Genomic DNA, 9,180 nt, shown 5'->3' with positions numbered 1-9,180 from the left:
GACCATAGCTTGCTTCATACCAACAATCTCTGTGGATTCGACCCTTACTCACGTAAGGTTATTACTTGGACGACCCAGTACACTTGCTGGTTAGTTGAACGAGATTGTGAAGAAAATAAACAATGCCCTCAGAGTATACATCTTTTATAAATCCAATTACAAGAAAAAAGGGAATCACAATTTCGTCCACCAAGTTTTTGGCGCCGTTGCCGGGGATTGTTCGTGTATGGACAACTGACGGTTCATCTTGTTGCTCAGATTAGGTAATTTTCTTTTCAAAAATCTTTTTCAAATTTTTTCTTTTATTTTTCGTTTTTCCAAAAATGTTTTTCGAAAAAAAAATCAATAAAAATACAAAAAAAATTAGAAAATCATAAAAATCAAAAATATTTTGTGTTTCTTGTTTGAGTCTTGTGTTAATTTTTAAGTTTGGTGTCAAGTGCATGCTTTTAAAATTTTTCTTGCATTGTTTTCGAAAATTCATGCATTCATAGTGTTCTTCATGATCTTCAAGTTGTTCTTGACAAGTCCTCTTGTTTGATCTTGATGATTTCTTGTTTTGTGTCTTTTGTTGTTTTTCATGTGCATTTTTGCATTCATAATTTTCATGCATTAAAGATTTCTAAGTTTGGTGTCTTGCATGTTTTCTTTGCATCAAAAATTTTCAAAATTATGTTCTTGATGTTCATCATGATCTTCATAGTGTTCTTGGTGTTCATCTTGACATTCATAGCATTCTTGCATGCATCTTGTGTCTTGATCCAAAATTTTCATGTTTTGGGTCATTTTTGTGTTTTTCATTCAATATTTAAAAATCAAAAATATCTTTTCCTTATTTTCCTCTAAAATTTCGAAATTTTGGGTTGACTTGGTCAAAAATTTTTTAAAAAAAAAAATTAGTTGTTTCTTACAAGTCAAGTCAAAATTTCAATTTTAAAAATCTTATCTTTTCAAAATCTTTTTCAAAAATCATATCTTTTTCATTTTTTCTATATAATTTTCGAAAATTTCAAAAATATTTTTCAAAATATTTTCAAAATCTTTTTCTTATCTTTTTATCAAATTTTCGAAAATTAGCTAACAATTAATGTGATTGGTTCAAAAATTTGAAGTTTGTTACTTTCTTGTTAAGAAAGGTTCAATCTTTAAATTCTAGAATCTTATCTTGTAGTTTCTTGTTAGTTAAGTAATTTTTAAAATTAAATTTTTTTTTTCAAATATCTTTTTCAAATATATCTTTTTATCTTTTATCTTATCTTTTTTAAAAATTTTATCTTTTTCAAAATTTGATTTCAAAATATCTTATCTAACCCCCTATCTTCTTATCTTTTTCAAAATTTGATTTCAAATCTTTTTCAATCAACTAACTAACTCCTTGTTTGTTTCTTATCTTTTTCAAAACCACCTAACTACTTTTCCTTCTCTAAATTTTCGAAAATTCTCCCCCTCTTTTTCAAAAATTCTTTTTAATTGTTTTAAATTCTAATTTTAATCTCATCTCATCTTTAATTTTCGAAAATCACTAACCATTTTTTCAAAATTATTTTCGAAAATTTCTTTCTCTTCTCTTATTCTATTTAATTATTTAACTACTAACACTTCTCTTCACCTCTCTTCATCCGAATTCTTCTTCATCCTTCTTCATTCTTCTACCTCTTTCTTCTTCTACTAACCTGAGGGAATCTCTATACTGTGACATAGAGGATTCCTTTTTCTTTTCTTGTTTTCTTCTCTTTCTTATGAGCAGGAACAAGGAAAAGGGCACTCTTGTTGAAGTTGATCCAGAACCTGAAAGGACTCTGAAGAGAAAATTAAGAGAAGCTAAATCACAACAATCCAGAAGCAACCTTTCAGAAATTTTCGAACAAGAGAAGGAGATGGCCGAAAATAATAATAATAATAATAATGCAAGGAGAATGCTTGGTGACTTCACAAAGCCAACATCCAAATTTGATGGAAGAAGCATCTCCATTCCTGCCATTGGAGCCAATAACTTTGAGCTTAAGCCTCAACTAGTTGCTTTGATGCAACAAAACTGCAAGTTTTATGGACTTCCATCTGAAGATCCTTATCAGTTCTTAACTGAATTCTTGCAAGTCTGTGATACTGTAAAGACGAATGGAGTTGATCCTGAAGTCTACAGACTCATGCTTTTCCCTTTTGCTGTAAGAGACAGAGCTAGAATATGGTTGGATTCACAACCTAAGGATAGCCTGGACTCCTGGGATAAGCTGGTCACTGCCTTCTTGGATAAATTCTTTCCTCCTCAAAAGCTGAGCAAGCTGAGAGTGGATGTTCAAACCTTCAAACAAAAAGATGGTGAATCCCTCTATGAAGCTTGGGAGAGATACAAGTAGCTGACCAAGAGATGTCCATCTGACATGTTTTCAGAATGGACCCTATTAGATATGTTCTATTATGGTCTCTCTGAATTTTCGAAAATGTCACTGGACCATTCTGCAGGTGGATCTATTCACCTGAAGAAAACGCCTGAAGAGGCTCAAGAACTCATTGACATGGTTGCTAACAACCAGTTCATGTATACCTCTGAGAGGAATTCCGTGAATAATGGGGTACCTCAGAAGAAAGGAGTTCTTGAAATTGATGCTCTGAATGCCATATTGGCTCAGAACAAAGTGTTGACTCAACAGGTCAACATGATCTCTCAAAATCTGAATGGATTGCAACATGCATCCAACAGTACTAGAGAGGCAGCTTCTGAAGAAGCTTATGATCCTGAGAACCCTGCCATGGCAGAGGTTAATTATCTGGGTGAACCATATGGAAATACCAATAACCCATCATGGAGAAATCATCCAAATTTCTCCTGGAAGGATCAACAAAAACCTCAACAAGGTTTTAACAATGGTGGACGCAATAGGCTGAATAATAGTAAGCCATATCCATCATCTTCTCAGCAACAGACAGAGAACTCTGAACAAAATAATTCTAATTTAGCCAATATAGTCTCTGATCTGTCAAAAGCCACTTTCAGTTTCATGAATGAAACAAGATCCTCCATTAGAAATTTGGAGGCACAAGTAGGCCAGCTGAGTAAGAAAGTTATTGAAACTCCTCCCAGTATTCTCCCAAGTAATACAGAAGAGAATCCAAAAGGAGAGTGCAAAGCCATTGACTTAGTCAACATGGCCGAATGCATCAAGGAGGAGGAGGACGAAAATCCTAGTGAGAAAAACCTCCTGGGACGTTCCTCAAGCAAGAAGGAGTTTCCTATTAAGGATCCTGAGGAATCTGAGGCTCATACAGAGACCATAGAGATTCCACTAAATCTCCTTCTGCCATTCATGAGCTCTGACTATTATTCATCCTCTGAAGAGGATGAAGATGTGACTGGAGAGCAAGTTGCTCAATATCTAGGAGCTATCATGAAGCTGAATGCCAAGCTGTTTGGTAATGAGACTTGGGAAAGTGAACCTCCCTTGCTCATTCGTGATTTGGATACTTGGATTCAGGAAACTCTACCTCAAAAGAGACAAGATCCTGGCAAGTTCTTGATACCTTGCACCATTGGCACCATGAGCTTTGAAAAAGCTCTGTGTGATCTTGGGTCAGGGATAAACCTTATGCCACTCTCTGTAATGGAGAAGCTAGGGATCATTGAGGTACAACCTGCCTTGTTCTCATTACAATTGGCAGACAAGTCAGTGAGACAAGCTCATGGGATAGTAGAGGACGTGCTTATAAAAGTTGAAGACTTTTACATCCCTGCTGATTTTCTAATCCTAGATACTAGGAAGGAAGATGATGAATGCATCATCCTAGGAAGACCTTTCCTAGCCACAGCAGAAGCTGTGATAGATGTCAACAGAGGAGAGTTAGTCCTTCAATTGAATGAAGAATACCTTGTGTTTCAAGCACATGGCAATCCCTCTGTGACAAAAGAGAGTAAGCATGAAGAGCTTCTCTCAGTTCAAGGTCAAGAAGAGCCCACACAGTCAAACTCTACGTTTGGTGTTGTGAAGCCACAACCAAACTCTAAGTTTGGTGTTCAAGCCCCATCTCCAAACTCTAAGTTTGGTGTTGGGACTAGACAACATTGACTTGATTGCTCTTTGGCTCCATGAGAGCCACTGTCAAGCTATTGACATTAAAGAAGCGCTTGTTGGGAGGCAACCCAATTTTATTTATCTAATTTTATTTTATTTTGTTTCTTTGTTATTTTTATGTTTAATTAGGTACATGATCATGAGGAGTCACGAAAAAATAAAAAAAATTAAAAAACAGAGTCAAAAACAGAAGAAAAAAATTTTCACCCTGGAGGACGCACGGGCCGGCATTCAGCGCCCAGAAGATGCATCTGGCGGGCGTTCAACGCCAGAACAGAGCATCTTCCTGGCGCTGAACGCCCAAAACAAGCAACATCCTGGCGTTTAACGCCAGGATGCGCACGCAGAGGACAATCTGGCGCTGAACGCCAGAAACAAGCTTGAAACTGGCGTTCAACGCCAGAATCAAGCATCACATGGGCGTTTAACGCCCAGAACATGCACCAATGGGCGTTTGAACGCCAGAATGGTGCATGAAGGCAATTTACACGCCTATAGGGTGAAGGAATGGTATTTCTTTTCACCTCAGGACCTGTGGACCCCACAGGATCCCCACCTCAGGACCTGTGGACCCCACAGGATCCCCACCTACCTTTTCTTTTAATCCTATTCACACTCTCCTAATCCAAATCTCATTTTCTTCCCAAAAACCTTCACCAATCACATCAATTTCTCTTCCCAATTACCCCATGCACCATTCACATCAACCTCCTCTTCCCCATAAACCCCACCTACCTCCATTACATTCAAATTCAATTTCCCACCCATTCCCACCCAAAATGGCCGAAACCTAACCCTCCCCCCCACCCTATAAATACCTCTCCTTTCTTCTTCATTTTCACACAACACTACCCACTATTCTCTCACATAGCCGAACCCACTTCTCTCCCTCTCTTCCAAATTCTCTTCTTCTTCTTCTTCTACTCTTCTTTTCTTTTTGCTCGAGGACGAGCAAATTTTAAGTTTGGTGTGGTAAAAAGCCTAGCTTTTTATTTTTCATTCACCATCAATGGCACCCAAGACCGGAGTTTCCTCAAGAAAAGGAAAAGGGAAGGCAAAAGCTTCCACTTCCGAATCATGGGAAAAGGAGAGATTCATCTCCAAGAGCCACCAAGACCACTTTTATGATGTTGTGGCAAAGAAGAAGGTGATCCCTGAGGTCCCCTTCAAGCTCAAAAAGAATGAGTATCCGGAAATCCGACATGAGATCCAAAGAAGAGGGTGGGAAGTCATCACCAACCCTATGCAACAAGTTGGATTACTGATGGTTCAAGAGTTCTATGCTAATGCATGGATCACAAGGAACCATGATCAAAGTATGAACCCGAATCCTAAGAACTATCTCACAATGGTTCGGGGGAAATACTTAGATTTCAGTCCGGAAAATGTGAGATTGGCGTTTCATCTACCCATGATGCAAGGTGATGAACGCCCCTACACAAGGAGGGTCAACTTCAACCAAAGGTTGGACCAAGTCCTAATGGACATTTGTGTGGAAGGCGCCCAATGGAGAGTAGACTCCAAAGGCAAACCGGTCCAACTAAGAAGACTGGACCTCACGCCTGTAGCTAGAGGATGGTTGGAGTTCATCCAAAGATCCATCATCCCTACAAGCAACCGATCTGAAGTTACTGTGGATCGGGCAATCATGATCCATAGCATCATGATTGGAGAGGAGGTAGAGGTTCATGAAGTCATAGCCAATGAACTCTACAAAATAGCTGACAAGCCTTCATACATGGCACGGCTAGCCTTCCCCCACCTCATATGCCATTTATGCTACTCAGCTGGAGTTATCATAGATGGAGATGTCTCCATTGAAGAAGACAAGCCCATCACCAAGAAAAGGATGGAGCAAACAAGGGAAGTCCCTCACGGCCCCCAAGGAGAACATGAGGAAGTTCATCAACAAATGCCTCATGGAATGCACTTTCCTCCCAACAATTATTGGGAGCAACTCAGTACCTCCTTAGAAGACTTGAGCCATAATGTGGAACAACTAAGGGTGGAACACCATGAACACGCCCTCACTCTTCAAGAAATAAGAGAAGATCAAAGAGCTATGAGGGAGGAGCAACAAAGGCAAGGAAGGGACATAGAAGAGTTAAAGAACATCATTGGTCCTTCAAGAAGAAGACGCCACTAAGAGGTGGATTCATTCCTTGTTCTTTATTTTCTTTCTGTTTTCGGTTTTTAAGTGTTATGTTTATCTATGTTTTTGTGTTTCTACTTCATGATCATTAGTGTGTAAACCATGCCTTAAAGCTATGAATAAAATCCATTAGTCTTTCACCTCTCTTAAAAGAAAAATGTTTTAATTCAAAAGAACAAGAAGTACATAATTTTCGAAATTATTAGTGAATTTGATTTAATTATATTGATGTGGTGGCAATAATTTTTGTTTTCTGAATGAATGAATGAACAGTGCATATTTTTGATCTTGTTGTCTATGAGTGTTAAAATTGTTGGCTCTTGAAAGAATGATGAACAAAGAGAAATGTTATTGATGATCTGAAAAACATCATGAAATTGATTCTTGAAGCAAGAAAAAGCAGTGAAAAAAAAAAAGTGGCGAAAAAAAAAAAATAGAAAGAAAAAGCAAGCAGAAAAAGCCAATAGCCCTTAAAACCAAAAGGCAAGGGTAGCAAGGATCCAAGGCTTTGAGCATCAATGGATAGGAGGGCCCAAGGAAATAAAATCCAGGCCTAAGCGGCTAAATCAAGCTGTCCCTAACCATGTGCTTGTGTCATGAAGGTCCAAGTGAAAAGCTTGAGACTGAGTGGTTAAAGTCGTGATCCAAAGCAAAAGAGTGTGCTTAAGAGCTCTGGACACCACTAACTGGGGACTTTAGCAAAGCTGAGTCACAATCTGAAAAGGTTCACCCAGTTATGTGTCTGTGGCATTTGTGTATCCGGTGGTAATACTGGAAGACAAAGTGCTTAGGGCCACAGCCAAGACTCATAAGTAGCTGTGTTCAAGAATCAACATGCTTAACTAAGAAAGTCAATAACACTATCTGAAATTCTAAGTTCCTAGAGAAGCCAATCACTCTAAACTTCAAAGGAAAAAGTGAGATGCCAAAACTGTTCAGAAGCAAAAAGCTACAAGTCCCGCTCATCTAATTAAATTAATATTCATTGATATTTTGGACTTTATAGTATATTCTCTTCTTTTTATCCTATTTGATTTTCAGTTGCTTGGGGACAAGCAACAATTTAAGTTTGGTGTTGTGATGAGCGGATAATTTATACGCTTTTTGGCATTGTTTTTATATAGTTTTTAGTAAGTTTAAGCTACTTTTAGGGATGTTTTCACTAGTTTTGATGTTAAATTCACATTTCTGGACTTTACTATGAGTTTGTGTGTTTTTCTGTGATTTCAGGTAAATTCTGACTGAAATTGAGGGATTTGAGCAAAACTCTGAAGAAGGCTAACAAAAGGACTGCTGATGCTGTTGGATTCTGACCTCCCTGCACTCGAAATGGATTTTCTGGAGCTACAGAACTCCAATTGGCGCGCTCTCAACGGCGTTGGAAAGTAGACATCCAGAGCTTTCCAGCAATATATAATAGTCTATACTTTATTCGAAGAATGACGACGTAACTTGGCGTTGAACGCCTAGTACACGCTGCTGTCTGGAGTAAAACGCCAGAAAAACGTCATGATCCAGAGTTGAACGCCCAAAACACGTCATAACCTGATGTTTGACGCCAAGATATGCCTTAGCACGTGAATTCATCAAGCTCAGCCCAAGCACACACCAAGTGGGCCCCGGAAGTGGATTTATGCATCAATTACTTACTCATGTAAACCCTAGTAGCTAGTCTAGTATATATAGGACATTTATCTATTGTATTAGACATCTTTGATCTCAGTTTTGTTTTATTCTTCATCTTAGGGGATCATTGATCACGTTAGAGAGGGCTGGCCATTCGGCCATGCCTGAACTCTTTGCTTATGTATTTTCAACGGTGGAGTTTCTGCACACCATAGATTAAGGGTGTGGAGCTCTGCTGCACCTCAAGTATTAATGAAATTCTATCTTCTTTTATTCAATTCTCTCTTATTCTTATTCCAAGATATTCATTCGTACCCAAGAACATGATGAATGTGATAAGTCAGATTACCCTCATTATCATTCTCACTTATGAATGCGCGTGATTGACAACCATGTCCGTTCTACATGCAACAGAGCTTGAATGCGTATCTCTTAGATTCCCCAACAGAATCTTCGTGGTATAAGTTAGATAGTTGGCGGCATTCATCTGGATCCAGAAAGTCCAACCTTGTCTGTGGTGTTCCGAGTAGGATCCTGGGAGTCCGGAAAGTCCAACCTTGTCTGTGGTGTTCCGAGTAGGATTCCGATCATGAATGACCGTGACGTGCTTCAAACTTTAACCTGCTGGGCGTTGGTGACAGACGCAAAAGAGGGATTCTATTCCAGTAGGAGCGGGAACCAACCGGTGATTAGCCGTACTGTGACAGAGTGCGTTAGCATAGTTTTCACTGCGAGGATGGGATGTAGCTATCAGCCATGGGTGATGCCTCCAGACTGGTTAGCTGTGCGAGTGACAGCCGCACAGGTTATTTCCCCGTGAAGAATGAAAGTAGCCACAGTTGATGGTGAACCCCTATACAAAGCTTGCCATGGAAAGGAGTAAGAAAGATTGAGTAGAAGGAGTAGGAGAGCAGGCATCCTTGAGCCATGCAGCAGCTGTATATACTTAAAAGATACCTCTACTAATGAATCTGCATAAGTATTTCTATCCCTTTTATTATTTATTTCTTTTTATTATTCCTATCCTCAAACCCATAAATAATGTTTAATTTGCCTGACTGAGATTTGCAAGGTGACCATAGCTTGCTTCATACCAACAATCTCTGTGGATTCGACCCTTACTCACGTAAGGTTATTACTTGGACGACCCAGTACACTTGCTGGTTAGTTGAACGAGATTGTGAAGAAAATAAACAATGCCCTCAGAGTATACATCTTTTATAAATCCAATTACAAGAAAAAAGGGAATCACAATTCGTCCACCATGGTGCAAACAGAAGCACTGAAAACTTAAAGAGAAGATAACCACCAAGTACAGCAAGTAGGCAACACCAT

At 38.8% G+C, this 9,180-nt stretch overlaps 1 non-coding gene across 1 annotated transcript; it reads right to left on the bottom strand.

Moving 5' to 3' along the window:
- Positions 1-2,279: 2,279 nt before the first annotated feature.
- LOC112718533 (small nucleolar RNA R71) lies at positions 2,280-2,383 on the bottom strand. The gene has a single exon (XR_003160869.1). It is a non-coding gene; the product is annotated as a small nucleolar RNA R71 (small nucleolar RNA).
- Between the last annotated feature and the right edge of the window lie 6,797 nt (positions 2,384-9,180).

Source organism: Arachis hypogaea, chromosome 10 (assembly GCF_003086295.3).
Source record: "Arachis hypogaea cultivar Tifrunner chromosome 10, arahy.Tifrunner.gnm2.J5K5, whole genome shotgun sequence".
Classification (NCBI taxonomy): domain Eukaryota; kingdom Viridiplantae; phylum Streptophyta; class Magnoliopsida; order Fabales; family Fabaceae; genus Arachis; species Arachis hypogaea.
This window is presented reverse-complemented; position numbering and strand designations above follow the sequence as displayed.